This window comes from Salarias fasciatus, unplaced genomic scaffold, assembly GCF_902148845.1.
Source record: "Salarias fasciatus unplaced genomic scaffold, fSalaFa1.1, whole genome shotgun sequence".
NCBI classification, from domain to species: Eukaryota; Metazoa; Chordata; class Actinopteri; order Blenniiformes; family Blenniidae; genus Salarias; species Salarias fasciatus.
This window is the reverse complement of record NW_021941322.1, coordinates 20,005-42,948: the sequence shown is the minus strand read 5'-3', so window position 1 is coordinate 42,948 and position 22,944 is coordinate 20,005. Positions and strand designations below refer to the sequence as shown.

The window sequence follows — 22,944 nt, the reverse complement described above, 5'->3', positions numbered from 1 at the left end:
TGCTCTGCACTAAACCCTGGTCCTGCAGTCCTCCAGCCCTGCACTGAAGCCCTGGTCCTGCAGTCCTGTCCTGCTCTGCACTGAAGCCCTGGAGGGTGATCTGTGTGGCCTCCATATCCAGTCGACTCTGCAGAAGGAAACGTTTAAAATAAAGTGTGAAAAGAAAACATGGTATTCAAATAAAGATTACTATAAATTATAAAGTAAATAACATTATGATGATGATCATAATTATTATTAATATTCATATTATTATATATTATTACTATTGTTGTTGTTGTTGTTGTTGTTGTTGTTGTTGTTGTTGTTGTTGTCATTGTTGTTGCTGTTGTTTTTAATACATATCTCAATTGTCAGCGCCTTTATTTAAATTTTTAAAGTATGGACCACTCCACCAAGTCAGTAAATCCATCCATCCATCCATCCATCCAAAACACCAAAAAAGAATGTTACATTTCTAAACATATTTACTGCACATGTCAGCCCAGAACAGGTATTATTTTGTTCTTTATTTGTTTGACACAGAGAGTCTTAAGTTAGCATTCTTGTTTTTGTTGTAAATATATGTTTTAAATGTAAATATTGTGTATATATTTATTAACATTATAAGCCAATGTTGAAACCTGTTGTACATATTGTAAAGTATTAAAATCACAGTACTGTAAAATAAACATTTGAAGTGATTTGGATTGACTTCTCAATTCTATAAATATATCATCAATATAATATTTAAATGTAAGTGTAATTCACGGGCCTGCCCCTGACTCGCGCACTTGCGGCATTAGAATGAATGGAAACAAATCCCTGCAATCTGATTGGCTGGAATGCCGGCGCCCCACGTGGCTGGCAGGCTCGCTCTGATTGGCTGGCTGTCTGAGCCCACAACACACGACTGGCCCCCGCGTGGCAGGCGAGAATTCTACCACTGAACCACCAATGCTTCCACGTGGACAAAATTCCACCATGGGAAGACATCTGGTCCAACCTCTGTGACCTCTGAGCCAATCCCCCGCCACACTGTGACCTTAACTCCTCCGGTCACGGCGGTTGGACTCACCGGGAAGCAAGGCACCTCTCCTCGTTAGTATAGTGGTGAGTATCCCCGCCTGTCACGCGGGAGACCGGGGTTCAATTCCCCGACGGGGAGTGTCTTTCTTATACACCCATCAACGTTGGCCTTCTCCCTTTCCCTCACTGTATTTTGGCTGTTCAGGGTGTCCAAGGAAAATTCCCAATCCGCGTTGAATACTTTCACATCCCCCGGATGTCTGCATGTCCAAGTCAGGGTTTAAAATACATGCGGCAACAATTTTTTTTTTTTTTTTTTGCTCCATTTTCTTGGTGTTCAGGCCTCGTTGGCGCAGTAGGCAGCGCGTCAGTCTCATAATCTGAAGGTCGTGAGTTCGAGCCTCACACGGGGCACATGTTTAGCTGACCGTCACTGTCCTTTCACTCATCAAGCCTCAGAGGGCTGCTTTCCACCTGTCGCTGTCATCCACAGCTCGACTCAGCACCAACTCTCAAGCACAGGGCAAGGGAACGCTGTTCACAGCAGTCAATCACTTCAATGGAAAAGGACACACTCCCCGTCGGGGAATTGAACCCTGGTCTGTGCTGCGGCAGCGTATAGCTTACGCTCAACTCATTCAACTTTGCCCATTCATTTTCAATGGGAGTGTCTTACAGTACGGATGCAATACTCGTTTTGACCACTAGTGCAAAAATAGGGGCCTTGTTTCGCTCCTTCCTCAACGTGAGGGAAAGCGGGAGTTGTTGTGTGTTTATCAGTCAGAGAGAGAGGAGCGCTGACTTTTAGCAGATTTACAACTTTTATCTCAAAGACCAGTGTATAGCTTTCGCTCAACTCATTCAACTTTGCCCATTCATTTTCAATGGGAGTGTCTTACAGTACGGATGCAATACTCGTTTTGACCACTAGTGCAAAAATAGGGGCCTTGTTTCGCTCCTTCCTCAACGTGAGGGAAAGCGGGAGTTGTTGTGTGTTTATCAGTCAGAGAGAGAGGAGCGCTGACTTTTAGCAGATTTACAACTTTTATCTCAAAGACCAGGACTACCAGAGAGACAAGGACCAGGAACACCAGAGACAGAAGGACCAAGACTGCCAGAGAATGAAGCATTTGGAACCAGGAAGCAGCGACTGAACACATGAAACAGGCTGTAGTGATGGACTACCGGAAAGAGGAAGTAGTTATGGACTCCTGTCACCAGGAAGCAGTGATGGACTACTGGAACCAGGAATCAGTGACTGAACACATGAAACAGGAAGTAGTGACCGACTACCAGAAAAAAGGAAGTAGTGATGGACTAGTAGAACCGGGAAGCAGTGGCTGACTACATGAACCAGGGAGCAGTGACTGACTACCAGAAAAAGGAAGTAGTGATGGACTAGTGGAACCAGGAAGTTATGACCGACTACATGAACCAGGACTTAGTCACGGACTACCAGCAAAAGGAAGTAGTGATGGACTACTGGAACCACCAAGCAGTGACTGACTACTGGAACCAGGAAGCAGTGACTGACTGATTTCAGGCTCTTCCTCAAGACACAGTGACAGTGCCCTCTTGTGGACACCGCTGCAAACAGCACCTTTGTGGATTGATAAGAATCAGTCCGCTGGGAGCAGATTCTGTGCAATCTGAGGAGTTGAGATTTAACTCATCCAGCAAATGTGTAGCTTGGATGAAAACCGGTGTCATACAAGAGGGCTTGGGTGTTGGTGGGCTCAAAGAAAACTTGAATATCCCATCTGATGGTGTGTGTCGACAGTTATTCCATTTGGATGTTGTGACTGTTGGGAGTGTCCAAGAGGACGTTAAACTCCCGTTCTGAATAGCAACACACTCCCCAGATGTCTGCAGAGCCGAGGTCTCCCAGTCAGCCATTAACATGTTGGTGTGAGCGGGGGCAAACTCCTCCCCCATTGCCATTCCACTCACCTGCAGGCAAAAGTCAGCAGTGAGCTGAAAGACATTTCTGGTCAGGTTCATCTCCAGCAGCTTCAACAGTCATTGGCCAGGTCTGGTCTTATCTGGGTCAATCATATCATCACATATGACTGAGCTTAGGGTTAGGGTTAGCAAAGTGGCCAGTATACTTCCATGTTTTTCTGCTGGATTCATAGAGTCTTGGGGATTTTGCTTTCTGATTCAGGCCTTCGGTCTTTCAGAGGCAACTCTTCTGCTGCCAAACAGGAGGCTCTGGTTGGTTCAATTGATAGGAGGTAAGGAAAGGCTACAATCACCAGGAAGCAGTGACCCACCACATGAACCAGGAAAAGGCGACGAACTACCAGAAAAAGGAAGTAGTGATGGACTACTGGAACCAGGAAGCAGTGGCTGACGACATGAACCAGGGAGCAGTGACTGACTGCCAGAAGAAGGACTCCTCCCCCTTGCCATTGCACTCACCTGCAGGCAAAAGTCAGCAGTGAGCTGAAAGACATTTCTGGTCGGGCTCATCTCCAGCAGCTTCAACAGTCACTGGCCAGGTCTGGTCTTATCTGGGTCAATCATATCATCACATATGACCGGGCTTAGGGTTAGGGTTAGCAAAGTGTCGAGTGTCCTTCCCTGTTTTTCTGCTGGATTCATAGAGTCTTGGGGGTTTTGCTTTCTGATTCAGGCCTTCGGTCTTTCAGAGGAAACTCTTCTGCTGCCAGACAGGAGGCTCTGGTTGGTTCAATTAACATGAGGTAGCGAAAGGCTACACTCACCAGGAAGCAGTGACTGAATACATGAAACGGGATGTAGTGATGGACTACCGGAAAGAGGAAGTAGTGATGGACTCCTGTAACCAGGAAGTTGTGACTGACCACAGGAACCAGGAAAAGGTGACAAACTACCAGAACCAGGAAGGTACTTACCAGTGTTTTTTTTTTTTTTTTTCCTCTTCACGATAAGACAACAACTCCACTCTGCATGTTCCTCTTTCACAGTGAACAGCAGCCAGACAGCTGATCGAGAACAGCAGATGCCGACTCTGCTCTTCATCCTGGAGCGGACTGCCTTGTCATTGAACACCTGGATCTCTCCGGAACTTCAACAGCTCCAGCTGAGGGAGATTAAAAGCCGTGCTGCATTGGCCGGGAATCGAACCCGGGCCTCCCGCGTGGCAGGCGAGAATTCTACCACTGAACCACCAATGCTTCCACGTGGACAAAATTCCACCATGGGAAGACATCTGGTCCAACCTCTGTGACCTCTGAGCCAATCCCCCGCCACACTGTGACCTTAACTCCTCCGGTCACGGCGGTTGGACTCACCGGGAAGCAAGGCACCTCTCCTCGTTAGTATAGTGGTGAGTATCCCCGCCTGTCACGCGGGAGACCGGGGTTCAATTCCCCGACGGGGAGTGTCTTTCTTATACACCCATCAACGTTGGCCTTCTCCCTTTCCCTCACTGTATTTTGGCTGTTCAGGGTGTCCAAGGAAAATTCCCAATCCGCGTTGAATACTTTCACATCCCCCGGATGTCTGCATGTCCAAGTCAGGGTTTAAAATACATGCGGCAACAATTTTTTTTTTTTTTTTGGCTCCATTTTCTTGGTGTTCAGGCCTCGTTGGCGCAGTAGGCAGCGCGTCAGTCTCATAATCTGAAGGTCGTGAGTTCGAGCCTCACACGGGGCACATGTTTAGCTGACCGTCACTGTCCTTTCACTCATCAAGCCTCAGAGGGCTGCTTTCCACCTGTCGCTGTCATCCACAGCTCGACTCAGCACCAACTCTCAAGCACAGGGCAAGGGAACGCTGTTCACAGCAGTCAATCACTTCAATGGAAAAGGACACACTCCCCGTCGGGGAATTGAACCCTGGTCTGTGCTGCGGCAGCGTATAGCTTACGCTCAACTCATTCAACTTTGCCCATTCATTTTCAATGGGAGTGTCTTACAGTACGGATGCAATACTCGTTTTGACCACTAGTGCAAAAATAGGGGCCTTGTTTCGCTCCTTCCTCAACGTGAGGGAAAGCGGGAGTTGTTGTGTGTTTATCAGTCAGAGAGAGAGGAGCGCTGACTTTTAGCAGATTTACAACTTTTATCTCAAAGACCAGCGTATAGCTTACGCTCAACTCATTCAACTTTGCCCATTCATTTTCAATGGGAGTGTCTTACAGTACGGATGCAATACTCGTTTTGACCACTAGTGCAAAAATAGGGGCCTTGTTTCGCTCCTTCCTCAACGTGAGGGAAAGCGGGAGTTGTTGTGTGTTTATCAGTCAGAGAGAGAGGAGCGCTGACTTTTAGCAGATTTACAACTTTTATCTCAAAGACCAGGACTACCAGAGAGACAAGGACCAGGAACACCAGAGACAGAAGGACCAAGACTGCCAGAGAATGAAGCATTTGGAACCAGGAAGCAGCGACTGAACACATGAAACAGGCTGTAGTGATGGACTACCGGAAAGAGGAAGTAGTTATGGACTCCTGTCACCAGGAAGCAGTGATGGACTACTGGAACCAGGAATCAGTGACTGAACACATGAAACAGGAAGTAGTGACCGACTACCAGAAAAAAGGAAGTAGTGATGGACTAGTAGAACCGGGAAGCAGTGGCTGACTACATGAACCAGGGAGCAGTGACTGACTACCAGAAAAAGGAAGTAGTGATGGACTAGTGGAACCAGGAAGTTATGACCGACTACATGAACCAGGACTTAGTCACGGACTACCAGCAAAAGGAAGTAGTGATGGACTACTGGAACCACCAAGCAGTGACTGACTACTGGAACCAGGAAGCAGTGACTGACTGATTTCAGGCTCTTCCTCAAGACACAGTGACAGTGCCCTCTTGTGGACACCGCTGCAAACAGCACCTTTGTGGATCGATAAGAATCAGTCCGCTGGGAGCAGATTCTGTGCAATCTGAGGAGTTGAGATTTAACTCATCCAGCAAATGTGTAGCTTGGATGAAAACCGGTGTCATACAAGAGGGCTTGGGTGTTGGTGGGCTCAAAGAAAACTTGAATATCCCATCTGATGGTGTGTGTCGACAGTTATTCCATTTGGATGTTGTGACTGTTGGGAGTGTCCAAGAGGACGTTAAACTCCCGTTCTGAATAGCAACACACTCCCCAGATGTCTGCAGAGCCGAGGTCTCCCAGTCAGCCATTAACATGTTGGTGTGAGCGGGGGCAAACTCCTCCCCCATTGCCATTCCACTCACCTGCAGGCAAAAGTCAGCAGTGAGCTGAAAGACATTTCTGGTCAGGTTCATCTCCAGCAGCTTCAACAGTCATTGGCCAGGTCTGGTCTTATCTGGGTCAATCATATCATCACATATGACTGAGCTTAGGGTTAGGGTTAGCAAAGTGGCCAGTATACTTCCATGTTTTTCTGCTGGATTCATAGAGTCTTGGGGATTTTGCTTTCTGATTCAGGCCTTCGGTCTTTCAGAGGCAACTCTTCTGCTGCCAAACAGGAGGCTCTGGTTGGTTCAATTGATAGGAGGTAAGGAAAGGCTACAATCACCAGGAAGCAGTGACCCACCACATGAACCAGGAAAAGGCGACGAACTACCAGAAAAAGGAAGTAGTGATGGACTACTGGAACCAGGAAGCAGTGGCTGACGACATGAACCAGGGAGCAGTGACTGACTGCCAGAAGAAGGACTCCTCCCCCTTGCCATTGCACTCACCTGCAGGCAAAAGTCAGCAGTGAGCTGAAAGACATTTCTGGTCGGGCTCATCTCCAGCAGCTTCAACAGTCACTGGCCAGGTCTGGTCTTATCTGGGTCAATCATATCATCACATATGACCGGGCTTAGGGTTAGGGTTAGCAAAGTGTCGAGTGTCCTTCCCTGTTTTTCTGCTGGATTCATAGAGTCTTGGGGGTTTTGCTTTCTGATTCAGGCCTTCGGTCTTTCAGAGGAAACTCTTCTGCTGCCAGACAGGAGGCTCTGGTTGGTTCAATTAACATGAGGTAGCGAAAGGCTACACTCACCAGGAAGCAGTGACTGAATACATGAAACGGGATGTAGTGATGGACTACCGGAAAGAGGAAGTAGTGATGGACTCCTGTAACCAGGAAGTTGTGACTGACCACAGGAACCAGGAAAAGGTGACAAACTACCAGAACCAGGAAGGTACTTACCAGTGTTTTTTTTTTTTTTTTCCTCTTCACGATAAGACAACAACTCCACTCTGCATGTTCCTCTTTCACAGTGAACAGCAGCCAGACAGCTGATCGAGAACAGCAGATGCCGACTCTGCTCTTCATCCTGGAGCGGACTGCCTTGTCATTGAACACCTGGATCTCTCCGGAACTTCAACAGCTCCAGCTGAGGGAGATTAAAAGCCGTGCTGCATTGGCCGGGAATCGAACCCGGGCCTCCCGCGTGGCAGGCGAGAATTCTACCACTGAACCACCAATGCTTCCACGTGGACAAAATTCCACCATGGGAAGACATCTGGTCCAACCTCTGTGACCTCTGAGCCAATCCCCCGCCACACTGTGACCTTAACTCCTCCGGTCACGGCGGTTGGACTCACCGGGAAGCAAGGCACCTCTCCTCGTTAGTATAGTGGTGAGTATCCCCGCCTGTCACGCGGGAGACCGGGGTTCAATTCCCCGACGGGGAGTGTCTTTCTTATACACCCATCAACGTTGGCCTTCTCCCTTTCCCTCACTGTATTTTGGCTGTTCAGGGTGTCCAAGGAAAATTCCCAATCCGCGTTGAATACTTTCACATCCCCCGGATGTCTGCATGTCCAAGTCAGGGTTTAAAATGCATGCGGCAACAATTTTTTTTTTTTTTTTTGGCTCCATTTTCTTGGTGTTCAGGCCTCGTTGGCGCAGTAGGCAGCGCGTCAGTCTCATAATCTGAAGGTCGTGAGTTCGAGCCTCACACGGGGCACATGTTTAGCTGACCGTCACTGTCCTTTCACTCATCAAGCCTCAGAGGGCTGCTTTCCACCTGTCGCTGTCATCCACAGCTCGACTCAGCACCAACTCTCAAGCACAGGGCAAGGGAACGCTGTTCACAGCAGTCAATCACTTCAATGGAAAAGGACACACTCCCCGTCGGGGAATTGAACCCTGGTCTGTGCTGCGGCAGCGTATAGCTTACGCTCAACTCATTCAACTTTGCCCATTCATTTTCAATGGGAGTGTCTTACAGTACGGATGCAATACTCGTTTTGACCACTAGTGCAAAAATAGGGGCCTTGTTTCGCTCCTTCCTCAACGTGAGGGAAAGCGGGAGTTGTTGTGTGTTTATCAGTCAGAGAGAGAGGAGCGCTGACTTTTAGCAGATTTACAACTTTTATCTCAAAGACCAGCGTATAGCTTACGCTCAACTCATTCAACTTTGCCCATTCATTTTCAATGGGAGTGTCTTACAGTACGGATGCAATACTCGTTTTGACCACTAGTGCAAAAATAGGGGCCTTGTTTCGCTCCTTCCTCAACGTGAGGGAAAGCGGGAGTTGTTGTGTGTTTATCAGTCAGAGAGAGAGGAGCGCTGACTTTTAGCAGATTTACAACTTTTATCTCAAAGACCAGGACTACCAGAGAGACAAGGACCAGGAACACCAGAGACAGAAGGACCAAGACTGCCAGAGAATGAAGCATTTGGAACCAGGAAGCAGCGACTGAACACATGAAACAGGCTGTAGTGATGGACTACCGGAAAGAGGAAGTAGTTATGGACTCCTGTCACCAGGAAGCAGTGATGGACTACTGGAACCAGGAATCAGTGACTGAACACATGAAACAGGAAGTAGTGACCGACTACCAGAAAAAAGGAAGTAGTGATGGACTAGTAGAACCGGGAAGCAGTGGCTGACTACATGAACCAGGGAGCAGTGACTGACTACCAGAAAAAGGAAGTAGTGATGGACTAGTGGAACCAGGAAGTTATGACCGACTACATGAACCAGGACTTAGTCACGGACTACCAGCAAAAGGAAGTAGTGATGGACTACTGGAACCACCAAGCAGTGACTGACTACTGGAACCAGGAAGCAGTGACTGACTGATTTCAGGCTCTTCCTCAAGACACAGTGACAGTGCCCTCTTGTGGACACCGCTGCAAACAGCACCTTTGTGGATCGATAAGAATCAGTCCGCTGGGAGCAGATTCTGTGCAATCTGAGGAGTTGAGATTTAACTCATCCAGCAAATGTGTAGCTTGGATGAAAACCGGTGTCATACAAGAGGGCTTGGGTGTTGGTGGGCTCAAAGAAAACTTGAATATCCCATCTGATGGTGTGTGTCGACAGTTATTCCATTTGGATGTTGTGACTGTTGGGAGTGTCCAAGAGGACGTTAAACTCCCGTTCTGAATAGCAACACACTCCCCAGATGTCTGCAGAGCCGAGGTCTCCCAGTCAGCCATTAACATGTTGGTGTGAGCGGGGGCAAACTCCTCCCCCATTGCCATTCCACTCACCTGCAGGCAAAAGTCAGCAGTGAGCTGAAAGACATTTCTGGTCAGGTTCATCTCCAGCAGCTTCAACAGTCATTGGCCAGGTCTGGTCTTATCTGGGTCAATCATATCATCACATATGACTGAGCTTAGGGTTAGGGTTAGCAAAGTGGCCAGTATACTTCCATGTTTTTCTGCTGGATTCATAGAGTCTTGGGGATTTTGCTTTCTGATTCAGGCCTTCGGTCTTTCAGAGGCAACTCTTCTGCTGCCAAACAGGAGGCTCTGGTTGGTTCAATTGATAGGAGGTAAGGAAAGGCTACAATCACCAGGAAGCAGTGACCCACCACATGAACCAGGAAAAGGCGACGAACTACCAGAAAAAGGAAGTAGTGATGGACTACTGGAACCAGGAAGCAGTGGCTGACGACATGAACCAGGGAGCAGTGACTGACTGCCAGAAGAAGGACTCCTCCCCCTTGCCATTGCACTCACCTGCAGGCAAAAGTCAGCAGTGAGCTGAAAGACATTTCTGGTCGGGCTCATCTCCAGCAGCTTCAACAGTCACTGGCCAGGTCTGGTCTTATCTGGGTCAATCATATCATCACATATGACCGGGCTTAGGGTTAGGGTTAGCAAAGTGTCGAGTGTCCTTCCCTGTTTTTCTGCTGGATTCATAGAGTCTTGGGGGTTTTGCTTTCTGATTCAGGCCTTCGGTCTTTCAGAGGAAACTCTTCTGCTGCCAGACAGGAGGCTCTGGTTGGTTCAATTAACATGAGGTAGCGAAAGGCTACACTCACCAGGAAGCAGTGACTGAATACATGAAACGGGATGTAGTGATGGACTACCGGAAAGAGGAAGTAGTGATGGACTCCTGTAACCAGGAAGTTGTGACTGACCACAGGAACCAGGAAAAGGTGACAAACTACCAGAACCAGGAAGGTACTTACCAGTGTTTTTTTTTTTTTTTTCCTCTTCACGATAAGACAACAACTCCACTCTGCATGTTCCTCTTTCACAGTGAACAGCAGCCAGACAGCTGATCGAGAACAGCAGATGCCGACTCTGCTCTTCATCCTGGAGCGGACTGCCTTGTCATTGAACACCTGGATCTCTCCGGAACTTCAACAGCTCCAGCTGAGGGAGATTAAAAGCCGTGCTGCATTGGCCGGGAATCGAACCCGGGCCTCCCGCGTGGCAGGCGAGAATTCTACCACTGAACCACCAATGCTTCCACGTGGACAAAATTCCACCATGGGAAGACATCTGGTCCAACCTCTGTGACCTCTGAGCCAATCCCCCGCCACACTGTGACCTTAACTCCTCCGGTCACGGCGGTTGGACTCACCGGGAAGCAAGGCACCTCTCCTCGTTAGTATAGTGGTGAGTATCCCCGCCTGTCACGCGGGAGACCGGGGTTCAATTCCCCGACGGGGAGTGTCTTTCTTATACACCCATCAACGTTGGCCTTCTCCCTTTCCCTCACTGTATTTTGGCTGTTCAGGGTGTCCAAGGAAAATTCCCAATCCGCGTTGAATACTTTCACATCCCCCGGATGTCTGCATGTCCAAGTCAGGGTTTAAAATGCATGCGGCAACAATTTTTTTTTTTTTTTTTGGCTCCATTTTCTTGGTGTTCAGGCCTCGTTGGCGCAGTAGGCAGCGCGTCAGTCTCATAATCTGAAGGTCGTGAGTTCGAGCCTCACACGGGGCACATGTTTAGCTGACCGTCACTGTCCTTTCACTCATCAAGCCTCAGAGGGCTGCTTTCCACCTGTCGCTGTCATCCACAGCTCGACTCAGCACCAACTCTCAAGCACAGGGCAAGGGAACGCTGTTCACAGCAGTCAATCACTTCAATGGAAAAGGACACACTCCCCGTCGGGGAATTGAACCCTGGTCTGTGCTGCGGCAGCGTATAGCTTACGCTCAACTCATTCAACTTTGCCCATTCATTTTCAATGGGAGTGTCTTACAGTACGGATGCAATACTCGTTTTGACCACTAGTGCAAAAATAGGGGCCTTGTTTCGCTCCTTCCTCAACGTGAGGGAAAGCGGGAGTTGTTGTGTGTTTATCAGTCAGAGAGAGAGGAGCGCTGACTTTTAGCAGATTTACAACTTTTATCTCAAAGACCAGCGTATAGCTTACGCTCAACTCATTCAACTTTGCCCATTCATTTTCAATGGGAGTGTCTTACAGTACGGATGCAATACTCGTTTTGACCACTAGTGCAAAAATAGGGGCCTTGTTTCGCTCCTTCCTCAACGTGAGGGAAAGCGGGAGTTGTTGTGTGTTTATCAGTCAGAGAGAGAGGAGCGCTGACTTTTAGCAGATTTACAACTTTTATCTCAAAGACCAGGACTACCAGAGAGACAAGGACCAGGAACACCAGAGACAGAAGGACCAAGACTGCCAGAGAATGAAGCATTTGGAACCAGGAAGCAGCGACTGAACACATGAAACAGGCTGTAGTGATGGACTACCGGAAAGAGGAAGTAGTTATGGACTCCTGTCACCAGGAAGCAGTGATGGACTACTGGAACCAGGAATCAGTGACTGAACACATGAAACAGGAAGTAGTGACCGACTACCAGAAAAAAGGAAGTAGTGATGGACTAGTAGAACCGGGAAGCAGTGGCTGACTACATGAACCAGGGAGCAGTGACTGACTACCAGAAAAAGGAAGTAGTGATGGACTAGTGGAACCAGGAAGTTATGACCGACTACATGAACCAGGACTTAGTCACGGACTACCAGCAAAAGGAAGTAGTGATGGACTACTGGAACCACCAAGCAGTGACTGACTACTGGAACCAGGAAGCAGTGACTGACTGATTTCAGGCTCTTCCTCAAGACACAGTGACAGTGCCCTCTTGTGGACACCGCTGCAAACAGCACCTTTGTGGATCGATAAGAATCAGTCCGCTGGGAGCAGATTCTGTGCAATCTGAGGAGTTGAGATTTAACTCATCCAGCAAATGTGTAGCTTGGATGAAAACCGGTGTCATACAAGAGGGCTTGGGTGTTGGTGGGCTCAAAGAAAACTTGAATATCCCATCTGATGGTGTGTGTCGACAGTTATTCCATTTGGATGTTGTGACTGTTGGGAGTGTCCAAGAGGACGTTAAACTCCCGTTCTGAATAGCAACACACTCCCCAGATGTCTGCAGAGCCGAGGTCTCCCAGTCAGCCATTAACATGTTGGTGTGAGCGGGGGCAAACTCCTCCCCCATTGCCATTCCACTCACCTGCAGGCAAAAGTCAGCAGTGAGCTGAAAGACATTTCTGGTCAGGTTCATCTCCAGCAGCTTCAACAGTCATTGGCCAGGTCTGGTCTTATCTGGGTCAATCATATCATCACATATGACTGAGCTTAGGGTTAGGGTTAGCAAAGTGGCCAGTATACTTCCATGTTTTTCTGCTGGATTCATAGAGTCTTGGGGATTTTGCTTTCTGATTCAGGCCTTCGGTCTTTCAGAGGCAACTCTTCTGCTGCCAAACAGGAGGCTCTGGTTGGTTCAATTGATAGGAGGTAAGGAAAGGCTACAATCACCAGGAAGCAGTGACCCACCACATGAACCAGGAAAAGGCGACGAACTACCAGAAAAAGGAAGTAGTGATGGACTACTGGAACCAGGAAGCAGTGGCTGACGACATGAACCAGGGAGCAGTGACTGACTGCCAGAAGAAGGACTCCTCCCCCTTGCCATTGCACTCACCTGCAGGCAAAAGTCAGCAGTGAGCTGAAAGACATTTCTGGTCGGGCTCATCTCCAGCAGCTTCAACAGTCACTGGCCAGGTCTGGTCTTATCTGGGTCAATCATATCATCACATATGACCGGGCTTAGGGTTAGGGTTAGCAAAGTGTCGAGTGTCCTTCCCTGTTTTTCTGCTGGATTCATAGAGTCTTGGGGGTTTTGCTTTCTGATTCAGGCCTTCGGTCTTTCAGAGGAAACTCTTCTGCTGCCAGACAGGAGGCTCTGGTTGGTTCAATTAACATGAGGTAGCGAAAGGCTACACTCACCAGGAAGCAGTGACTGAATACATGAAACGGGATGTAGTGATGGACTACCGGAAAGAGGAAGTAGTGATGGACTCCTGTAACCAGGAAGTTGTGACTGACCACAGGAACCAGGAAAAGGTGACAAACTACCAGAACAAGGAAGTAGTGACATACTACTAGAACCAGGAAGGTACTTACCAGTGGTTTTTTTTTTCCTCTTCTTTAGAAGGAACCCTCTTTACGATAAGACAACAACTCCACTCTGCATGTTCCTCTTTCACAGTGAACAGCAGCCAGACAGCTGATCGAGAACAGCAGATGCCGACTCTGCTCTTCATCCTGGAGCGGACTGCCTTGTCATTGAACACCTGGATCTCTCCGGAACTTCAACAGCTCCAGCTGAGGGAGATTAAAAGCCGTGCTGCATTGGCCGGGAATCGAACCCAGGCCTCCCGCGTGGCAGGCGAGAATTCTACCACTGAACCACCAATGCTTCCACGTGGACAAAATTCCACCATGGGAAGACATCTGGTCCAACCTCTGTGACCTCTGAGCCAATCCCCCGCCACACTGTGACCTTAACTCCTCCGGTCACGGCGGTTGGACTCACCGGGAAGCAAGGCACCTCTCCTCGTTAGTATAGTGGTGAGTATCCCCGCCTGTCACGCGGGAGACCGGGGTTCAATTCCCCGACGGGGAGTGTCTTTCTTATACACCCATCAACGTTGGCCTTCTCCCTTTCCCTCACTGTATTTTGGCTGTTCAGGGTGTCCAAGGAAAATTCCCAATCCGCGTTGAATACTTTCACATCCCCCGGATGTCTGCATGTCCAAGTCAGGGTTTAAAATGCATGCGGCAACAATTTTTTTTTTTTTTTTTGGCTCCATTTTCTTGGTGTTCAGGCCTCGTTGGCGCAGTAGGCAGCGCGTCAGTCTCATAATCTGAAGGTCGTGAGTTCGAGCCTCACACGGGGCACATGTTTAGCTGACCGTCACTGTCCTTTCACTCATCAAGCCTCAGAGGGCTGCTTTCCACCTGTCGCTGTCATCCACAGCTCGACTCAGCACCAACTCTCAAGCACAGGGCAAGGGAACGCTGTTCACAGCAGTCAATCACTTCAATGGAAAAGGACACACTCCCCGTCGGGGAATTGAACCCTGGTCTGTGCTGCGGCAGCGTATAGCTTACGCTCAACTCATTCAACTTTGCCCATTCATTTTCAATGGGAGTGTCTTACAGTACGGATGCAATACTCGTTTTGACCACTAGTGCAAAAATAGGGGCCTTGTTTCGCTCCTTCCTCAACGTGAGGGAAAGCGGGAGTTGTTGTGTGTTTATCAGTCAGAGAGAGAGGAGCGCTGACTTTTAGCAGATTTACAACTTTTATCTCAAAGACCAGTGTATAGCTTTCGCTCAACTCATTCAACTTTGCCCATTCATTTTCAATGGGAGTGTCTTACAGTACGGATGCAATACTCGTTTTGACCACTAGTGCAAAAATAGGGGCCTTGTTTCGCTCCTTCCTCAACGTGAGGGAAAGCGGGAGTTGTTGTGTGTTTATCAGTCAGAGAGAGAGGAGCGCTGACTTTTAGCAGATTTACAACTTTTATCTCAAAGACCAGGACTACCAGAGAGACAAGGACCAGGAACACCAGAGACAGAAGGACCAAGACTGCCAGAGAATGAAGCATTTGGAACCAGGAAGCAGCGACTGAACACATGAAACAGGCTGTAGTGATGGACTACCGGAAAGAGGAAGTAGTTATGGACTCCTGTCACCAGGAAGCAGTGATGGACTACTGGAACCAGGAATCAGTGACTGAACACATGAAACAGGAAGTAGTGACGGACTACCAGAAAAAAGGAAGTAGTGATGGACTAGTAGAACCGGGAAGCAGTGGCTGACTACATGAACCAGGGAGCAGTGACTGACTACCAGAAAAAGGAAGTAGTGATGGACTAGTGGAACCAGGAAGTTATGACCGACTACATGAACCAGGACTTAGTCACGGACTACCAGCAAAAGGAAGTAGTGATGGACTACTGGAACCACCAAGCAGTGACTGACTACTGGAACCAGGAAGCAGTGACTGACTGATTTCAGGCTCTTCCTCAAGACACAGTGACAGTGCCCTCTTGTGGACACCGCTGCAAACAGCACCTTTGTGGATTGATAAGAATCAGTCCGCTGGGAGCAGATTCTGTGCAATCTGAGGAGTTGAGATTTAACTCATCCAGCAAATGTGTAGCTTGGATGAAAACCGGTGTCATACAAGAGGGCTTGGGTGTTGGTGGGCTCAAAGAAAACTTGAATATCCCATCTGATGGTGTGTGTCGACAGTTATTCCATTTGGATGTTGTGACTGTTGGGAGTGTCCAAGAGGACGTTAAACTCCCGTTCTGAATAGCAACACACTCCCCAGATGTCTGCAGAGCCGAGGTCTCCCAGTCAGCCATTAACATGTTGGTGTGAGCGGGGGCAAACTCCTCCCCCATTGCCATTCCACTCACCTGCAGGCAAAAGTCAGCAGTGAGCTGAAAGACATTTCTGGTCAGGTTCATCTCCAGCAGCTTCAACAGTCATTGGCCAGGTCTGGTCTTATCTGGGTCAATCATATCATCACATATGACTGAGCTTAGGGTTAGGGTTAGCAAAGTGGCCAGTATACTTCCATGTTTTTCTGCTGGATTCATAGAGTCTTGGGGATTTTGCTTTCTGATTCAGGCCTTCGGTCTTTCAGAGGCAACTCTTCTGCTGCCAAACAGGAGGCTCTGGTTGGTTCAATTGATAGGAGGTAAGGAAAGGCTACAATCACCAGGAAGCAGTGACCCACCACATGAACCAGGAAAAGGCGACGAACTACCAGAAAAAGGAAGTAGTGATGGACTACTGGAACCAGGAAGCAGTGGCTGACGACATGAACCAGGGAGCAGTGACTGACTGCCAGAAGAAGGACTCCTCCCCCTTGCCATTGCACTCACCTGCAGGCAAAAGTCAGCAGTGAGCTGAAAGACATTTCTGGTCGGGCTCATCTCCAGCAGCTTCAACAGTCACTGGCCAGGTCTGGTCTTATCTGGGTCAATCATATCATCACATATGACCGGGCTTAGGGTTAGGGTTAGCAAAGTGTCGAGTGTCCTTCCCTGTTTTTCTGCTGGATTCATAGAGTCTTGGGGGTTTTGCTTTCTGATTCAGGCCTTCGGTCTTTCAGAGGAAACTCTTCTGCTGCCAGACAGGAGGCTCTGGTTGGTTCAATTAACATGAGGTAGCGAAAGGCTACACTCACCAGGAAGCAGTGACTGAATACATGAAACGGGATGTAGTGATGGACTACCGGAAAGAGGAAGTAGTGATGGACTCCTGTAACCAGGAAGTTGTGACTGACCACAGGAACCAGGAAAAGGTGACAAACTACCAGAACCAGGAAGGTACTTACCAGTGTTTTTTTTTTTTTTTTCCTCTTCACGATAAGACAACAACTCCACTCTGCATGTTCCTCTTTCACAGTGAACAGCAGCCAGACAGCTGATCGAGAACAGCAGATGCCGACTCTGCTCTTCATCCTGGAGCGGACTGCCTTGTCATTGAACACCTGGATCTCTCCGGAACTTCAACAGCTCCAGCTGAGGGAGATTAAAAGCCGTGCTGCATTGGCCGGGAATCGAACCCGGGCCTCCCGCGTGGCAGGCGAGAATTCTACCACTGAACCACCAATGCTTCCACGTGGACAAAATTCCACCATGGGAAGACATCTGGTCCAACCTCTGTGACCTCTGAGCCAATCCCCCGCCACACTGTGACCTTAACTCCTCCGGTCACGGAGGTTGGACTCACCGGGAAGCAAGGCACCTCTCCTCGTTAGTATAGTGGTGAGTATCCCCGCCTGTCACGCGGGAGACCGGGGTTCAATTCCCCGACGGGGAGTGTCTTTCTTATACACCCATCAACGTTGGCCTTCTCCCTTTCCCTCACTGTATTTTGGCTGTTCAGGGTGTCCAAGGAAAATTCCCAATCCGCGTTGAATACTTTCACATCCCCCGGATGTCTGCATGTCCAAGTCAGGGTTTAAAATACATGCGGCAACAATTTTTTTTTTTTTTTTTGGCTCCATTTTCTTGGTGTTCAGGCCTCGTTGGCGCAGTAGGCAGCGCGTCAGTCTCATAATCTGAAGGTCGTGAGTTCGAGCCTCACACGGGGCACATGTTTAGCTGACCGTCACTGTCCTTTCACTCATCAAGCCTCAGAGGGCTGCTTTCCACCTGTCGCTGTCATCCACAGCTCGACTCAGCACCAACTCTCAAGCACAGGGCAAGGGAACGCTGTTCACAGCAGTCAATCACTTCAATGGAAAAGGACACACTCCCCGTCGGGGAATTGAACCCTGGTCTGTGCTGCGGCAGCGTATAGCTTACGCTCAACTCATTCAACTTTGCCCATTCATTTTCAATGGGAGTGTCTTACAGTACGGATGCAATACTCGTTTTGACCACTAGTGCAAAAATAGGGGCCTTGTTTCGCTCCTTCCTCAACGTGAGGGAAAGCGGGAGTTGTTGTGTGTTTATCAGTCAGAGAGAGAGGAGCGCTGACTTTTAGCAGATTTACAACTTTTATCTCAAAGACCAGCGTATAGCTTACGCTCAACTCATTCAACTTTGCCCATTCATTTTCAATGGGAGTGTCTTACAGTACGGATGCAATACTCGTTTTGACCACTAGTGCAAAAATAGGGGCCTTGTTTCGCTCCTTCCTCAACGTGAGGGAAAGCGGGAGTTGTTGTGTGTTTATCAGTCAGAGAGAGAGGAGCGCTGACTTTTAGCAGATTTACAACTTTTATCTCAAAGACCAGGACTACCAGAGAGACAAGGACCAGGAACACCAGAGACAGAAGGACCAAGACTGCCAGAGAATGAAGCATTTGGAACCAGGAAGCAGCGACTGAACACATGAAACAGGCTGTAGTGATGGACTACCGGAAAGAGGAAGTAGTTATGGACTCCTGTCACCAGGAAGCAGTGATGGACTACTGGAACCAGGAATCAGTGACTGAACACATGAAACAGGAAGTAGTGACCGACTACCAGAAAAAAGGAAGTAGTGATGGACTAGTAGAACCGGGAAGCAGTGGCTGACTACATGAACCAGGGAGCAGTGACTGACTACCAGAAAAAGGAAGTAGTGATGGACTAGTGGAACCAGGAAGTTATGACCGACTACATGAACCAGGACTTAGTCACGGACTACCAGCAAAAGGAAGTAGTGATGGACTACTGGAACCACCAAGCAGTGACTGACTACTGGAACCAGGAAGCAGTGACTGACTGATTTCAGGCTCTTCCTCAAGACACAGTGACAGTGCCCTCTTGTGGACACCGCTGCAAACAGCACCTTTGTGGATTGATAAGAATCAGTCCGCTGGGAGCAGATTCTGTGCAATCTGAGGAGTTGAGATTTAACTCATCCAGCAAATGTGTAGCTTGGATGAAAACCGGTGTCATACAAGAGGGCTTGGGTGTTGGTGGGCTCAAAGAAAACTTGAATATCCCATCTGATGGTGTGTGTCGACAGTTATTCCATTTGGATGTTGTGACTGTTGGGAGTGTCCAAGAGGACGTTAAACTCCCGTTCTGAATAGCAACACACTCCCCAGATGTCTGCAGAGCCGAGGTCTCCCAGTCAGCCATTAACATGTTGGTGTGAGCGGGGGCAAACTCCTCCCCCATTGCCATTCCACTCACCTGCAGGCAAAAGTCAGCAGTGAGCTGAAAGACATTTCTGGTCAGGTTCATCTCCAGCAGCTTCAACAGTCATTGGCCAGGTCTGGTCTTATCTGGGTCAATCATATCATCACATATGACTGAGCTTAGGGTTAGGGTTAGCAAAGTGGCCAGTATACTTCCATGTTTTTCTGCTGGATTCATAGAGTCTTGGGGATTTTGCTTTCTGATTCAGGCCTTCGGTCTTTCAGAGGCAACTCTTCTGCTGCCAAACAGGAGGCTCTGGTTGGTTCAATTGATAGGAGGTAAGGAAAGGCTACAATCACCAGGAAGCAGTGACCCACCACATGAACCAGGAAAAGGCGACGAACTACCAGAAAAAGGAAGTAGTGATGGACTACTGGAACCAGGAAGCAGTGGCTGACGACATGAACCAGGGAGCAGTGACTGACTGCCAGAAGAAGGACTCCTCCCCCTTGCCATTGCACTCACCTGCAGGCAAAAGTCAGCAGTGAGCTGAAAGACATTTCTGGTCGGGCTCATCTCCAGCAGCTTCAACAGTCACTGGCCAGGTCTGGTCTTATCTGGGTCAATCATATCATCACATATGACCGGGCTTAGGGTTAGGGTTAGCAAAGTGTCGAGTGTCCTTCCCTGTTTTTCTGCTGGATTCATAGAGTCTTGGGGGTTTTGCTTTCTGATTCAGGCCTTCGGTCTTTCAGAGGAAACTCTTCTGCTGCCAGACAGGAGGCTCTGGTTGGTTCAATTAACATGAGGTAGCGAAAGGCTACACTCACCAGGAAGCAGTGACTGAATACATGAAACGGGATGTAGTGATGGACTACCGGAAAGAGGAAGTAGTGATGGACTCCTGTAACCAGGAAGTTGTGACTGACCACAGGAACCAGGAAAAGGTGACAAACTACCAGAACAAGGAAGTAGTGACATACTACTAGAACCAGGAAGGTACTTACCAGTGGTTTTTTTTTTCCTCTTCTTTAGAAGGAACCCTCTTTACGATAAGACAACAACTCCACTCTGCATGTTCCTCTTTCACAGTGAACAGCAGCCAGACAGCTGATCGAGAACAGCAGATGCCGACTCTGCTCTTCATCCTGGAGCGGACTGCCTTGTCATTGAACACCTGGATCTCTCCGGAACTTCAACAGCTCCAGCTGAGGGAGATTAAAAGCCGTGCTGCATTGGCCGGGAATCGAACCCAGGCCTCCCGCGTGGCAGGCGAGAATTCTACCACTGAACCACCAATGCTTCCACGTGGACAAAATTCCACCATGGGAAGACATCTGGTCCAACCTCTGTGACCTCTGAGCCAATCCCCCGCCACACTGTGACCTTAACTCCTCCGGTCACGGCGGTTGGACTCACCGGGAAGCAAGGCACCTCTCCTCGTTAGTATAGTGGTGAGTATCCCCGCCTGTCACGCGGGAGACCGGGGTTCAATTCCCCGACGGGGAGTGTCTTTCTTATACACCCATCAACGTTGGCCTTCTCCCTTTCCCTCACTGTATTTTGGCTGTTCAGGGTGTCCAAGGAAAATTCCCAATCCGCGTTGAATACTTTCACATCCCCCGGATGTCTGCATGTCCAAGTCAGGGTTTAAAATACATGCGGCAACAATTTTTTTTTTTTTTTTTTGGCTCCATTTTCTTGGTGTTCAGGCCTCGTTGGCGCAGTAGGCAGCGCGTCAGTCTCATAATCTGAAGGTCGTGAGTTCGAGCCTCACACGGGGCACATGTTTAGCTGACCGTCACTGTCCTTTCACTCATCAAGCCTCAGAGGGCTGCTTTCCACCTGTCGCTGTCATCCACAGCTCGACTCAGCACCAACTCTCAAGCACAGGGCAAGGGAACGCTGTTCACAGCAGTCAATCACTTCAATGGAAAAGGACACACTCCCCGTCGGGGAATTGAACCCTGGTCTGTGCTGCGGCAGCGTATAGCTTACGCTCAACTCATTCAACTTTGCCCATTCATTTTCAATGGGAGTGTCTTACAGTACGGATGCAATACTCGTTTTGACCACTAGTGCAAAAATAGGGGCCTTGTTTCGCTCCTTCCTCAACGTGAGGGAAAGCGGGAGTTGTTGTGTGTTTATCAGTCAGAGAGAGAGGAGCGTTGACTTTTAGCAGATTTACAACTTTTATCTCAAAGACCAGCGTATAGCTTACGCTCAACTCATTCAACTTTGCCCATTCATTTTCAATGGGAGTGTCTTACAGTACGGATGCAATACTCGTTTTGACCACTAGTGCAAAAATAGGGGCCTTGTTTCGCTCCTTCCTCAACGTGAGGGAAAGCGGGAGTTGTTGTGTGTTTATCAGTCAGAGAGAGAGGAGCGCTGACTTTTAGCAGATTTACAACTTTTATCTCAAAGACCAGGACTACCAGAGAGACAAGGACCAGGAACACCAGAGACAGAAGGACCAAGACTGCCAGAGAATGAAGCATTTGGAACCAGGAAGCAGCGACTGAACACATGAAACAGGCTGTAGTGATGGACTACCGGAAAGAGGAAGTAGTTATGGACTCCTGTCACCAGGAAGCAGTGATGGACTACTGGAACCAGGAATCAGTGACTGAACACATGAAACAGGAAGTAGTGACGGACTACCAGAAAAAAGGAAGTAGTGATGGACTAGTAGAACCGGGAAGCAGTGGCTGACTACATGAACCAGGGAGCAGTGACTGACTACCAGAAAAAGGAAGTAGTGATGGACTAGTGGAACCAGGAAGTTATGACCGACTACATGAACCAGGACTTAGTCACGGACTACCAGCAAAAGGAAGTAGTGATGGACTACTGGAACCACCAAGCAGTGACTGACTACTGGAACCAGGAAGCAGTGACTGACTGATTTCAGGCTCTTCCTCAAGACACAGTGACAGTGCCCTCTTGTGGACACCGCTGCAAACAGCACCTTTGTGGATCGATAAGAATCAGTCCGCTGGGAGCAGATTCTGTGCAATCTGAGGAGTTGAGATTTAACTCATCCAGCAAATGTGTAGCTTGGATGAAAACCGGTGTCATACAAGAGGGCTTGGGTGTTGGTGGGCTCAAAGAAAACTTGAATATCCCATCTGATGGTGTGTGTCGACAGTTATTCCATTTGGATGTTGTGACTGTTGGGAGTGTCCAAGAGGACGTTAAACTCCCGTTCTGAATAGCAACACACTCCCCAGATGTCTGCAGAGCCGAGGTCTCCCAGTCAGCCATTAACATGTTGGTGTGAGCGGGGGCAAACTCCTCCCCCATTGCCATTCCACTCACCTGCAGGCAAAAGTCAGCAGTGAGCTGAAAGACATTTCTGGTCAGGTTCATCTCCAGCAGCTTCAACAGTCATTGGCCAGGTCTGGTCTTATCTGGGTCAATCATATCATCACATATGACTGAGCTTAGGGTTAGGGTTAGCAAAGTGGCCAGTATACTTCCATGTTTTTCTGCTGGATTCATAGAGTCTTGGGGATTTTGCTTTCTGATTCAGGCCTTCGGTCTTTCAGAGGCAACTCTTCTGCTGCCAAACAGGAGGCTCTGGTTGGTTCAATTGATAGGAGGTAAGGAAAGGCTACAATCACCAGGAAGCAGTGACCCACCACATGAACCAGGAAAAGGCGACGAACTACCAGAAAAAGGAAGTAGTGATGGACTACTGGAACCAGGAAGCAGTGGCTGACGACATGAACCAGGGAGCAGTGACTGACTGCCAGAAGAAGGACTCCTCCCCCTTGCCATTGCACTCACCTGCAGGCAAAAGTCAGCAGTGAGCTGAAAGACATTTCTGGTCGGGCTCATCTCCAGCAGCTTCAACAGTCACTGGCCAGGT

General features: G+C 48.8%; 20 non-coding genes across 20 annotated transcripts; 14 read left to right on the top strand and 6 right to left on the bottom strand.

Annotated features, from left to right (window-relative positions):
• The first annotated feature begins 1,075 nt into the window (after positions 1-1,075).
• On the top strand, positions 1,076-1,147 carry trnad-guc (transfer RNA aspartic acid (anticodon GUC)). Its single transcript has one exon. It is a non-coding gene; the product is annotated as a tRNA-Asp (tRNA).
• A 202-nt stretch (positions 1,148-1,349) lies between these two features.
• trnam-cau (transfer RNA methionine (anticodon CAU)) lies at positions 1,350-1,422 on the top strand. The gene has a single exon. It is a non-coding gene; the product is annotated as a tRNA-Met (tRNA).
• Positions 1,423-4,095: 2,673 nt separating this feature from the next.
• trnag-gcc (transfer RNA glycine (anticodon GCC)) lies at positions 4,096-4,166 on the bottom strand. Its single transcript has one exon. It is a non-coding gene; the product is annotated as a tRNA-Gly (tRNA).
• Positions 4,167-4,301: 135 nt separating this feature from the next.
• trnad-guc (transfer RNA aspartic acid (anticodon GUC)) lies at positions 4,302-4,373 on the top strand. Its single transcript has one exon. It is a non-coding gene; the product is annotated as a tRNA-Asp (tRNA).
• A 201-nt stretch (positions 4,374-4,574) lies between these two features.
• trnam-cau (transfer RNA methionine (anticodon CAU)) lies at positions 4,575-4,647 on the top strand. The gene has a single exon. It is a non-coding gene; the product is annotated as a tRNA-Met (tRNA).
• Positions 4,648-7,319: 2,672 nt separating this feature from the next.
• On the bottom strand, positions 7,320-7,390 carry trnag-gcc (transfer RNA glycine (anticodon GCC)). The gene has a single exon. It is a non-coding gene; the product is annotated as a tRNA-Gly (tRNA).
• Positions 7,391-7,525: 135 nt separating this feature from the next.
• On the top strand, positions 7,526-7,597 carry trnad-guc (transfer RNA aspartic acid (anticodon GUC)). The gene has a single exon. It is a non-coding gene; the product is annotated as a tRNA-Asp (tRNA).
• Positions 7,598-7,799: 202 nt separating this feature from the next.
• On the top strand, positions 7,800-7,872 carry trnam-cau (transfer RNA methionine (anticodon CAU)). Its single transcript has one exon. It is a non-coding gene; the product is annotated as a tRNA-Met (tRNA).
• A 2,672-nt stretch (positions 7,873-10,544) lies between these two features.
• On the bottom strand, positions 10,545-10,615 carry trnag-gcc (transfer RNA glycine (anticodon GCC)). The gene has a single exon. It is a non-coding gene; the product is annotated as a tRNA-Gly (tRNA).
• A 135-nt stretch (positions 10,616-10,750) lies between these two features.
• On the top strand, positions 10,751-10,822 carry trnad-guc (transfer RNA aspartic acid (anticodon GUC)). Its single transcript has one exon. It is a non-coding gene; the product is annotated as a tRNA-Asp (tRNA).
• Positions 10,823-11,024: 202 nt separating this feature from the next.
• On the top strand, positions 11,025-11,097 carry trnam-cau (transfer RNA methionine (anticodon CAU)). Its single transcript has one exon. It is a non-coding gene; the product is annotated as a tRNA-Met (tRNA).
• Positions 11,098-13,810: 2,713 nt separating this feature from the next.
• trnag-gcc (transfer RNA glycine (anticodon GCC)) lies at positions 13,811-13,881 on the bottom strand. The gene has a single exon. It is a non-coding gene; the product is annotated as a tRNA-Gly (tRNA).
• Positions 13,882-14,016: 135 nt separating this feature from the next.
• On the top strand, positions 14,017-14,088 carry trnad-guc (transfer RNA aspartic acid (anticodon GUC)). The gene has a single exon. It is a non-coding gene; the product is annotated as a tRNA-Asp (tRNA).
• A 202-nt stretch (positions 14,089-14,290) lies between these two features.
• Positions 14,291-14,363, top strand: trnam-cau (transfer RNA methionine (anticodon CAU)). The gene has a single exon. It is a non-coding gene; the product is annotated as a tRNA-Met (tRNA).
• Positions 14,364-17,035: 2,672 nt separating this feature from the next.
• On the bottom strand, positions 17,036-17,106 carry trnag-gcc (transfer RNA glycine (anticodon GCC)). The gene has a single exon. It is a non-coding gene; the product is annotated as a tRNA-Gly (tRNA).
• Positions 17,107-17,241: 135 nt separating this feature from the next.
• On the top strand, positions 17,242-17,313 carry trnad-guc (transfer RNA aspartic acid (anticodon GUC)). Its single transcript has one exon. It is a non-coding gene; the product is annotated as a tRNA-Asp (tRNA).
• A 202-nt stretch (positions 17,314-17,515) lies between these two features.
• Positions 17,516-17,588, top strand: trnam-cau (transfer RNA methionine (anticodon CAU)). The gene has a single exon. It is a non-coding gene; the product is annotated as a tRNA-Met (tRNA).
• Positions 17,589-20,301: 2,713 nt separating this feature from the next.
• trnag-gcc (transfer RNA glycine (anticodon GCC)) lies at positions 20,302-20,372 on the bottom strand. The gene has a single exon. It is a non-coding gene; the product is annotated as a tRNA-Gly (tRNA).
• A 135-nt stretch (positions 20,373-20,507) lies between these two features.
• trnad-guc (transfer RNA aspartic acid (anticodon GUC)) lies at positions 20,508-20,579 on the top strand. Its single transcript has one exon. It is a non-coding gene; the product is annotated as a tRNA-Asp (tRNA).
• Positions 20,580-20,782: 203 nt separating this feature from the next.
• On the top strand, positions 20,783-20,855 carry trnam-cau (transfer RNA methionine (anticodon CAU)). Its single transcript has one exon. It is a non-coding gene; the product is annotated as a tRNA-Met (tRNA).
• The last annotated feature ends 2,089 nt before the right edge of the window (positions 20,856-22,944 follow it).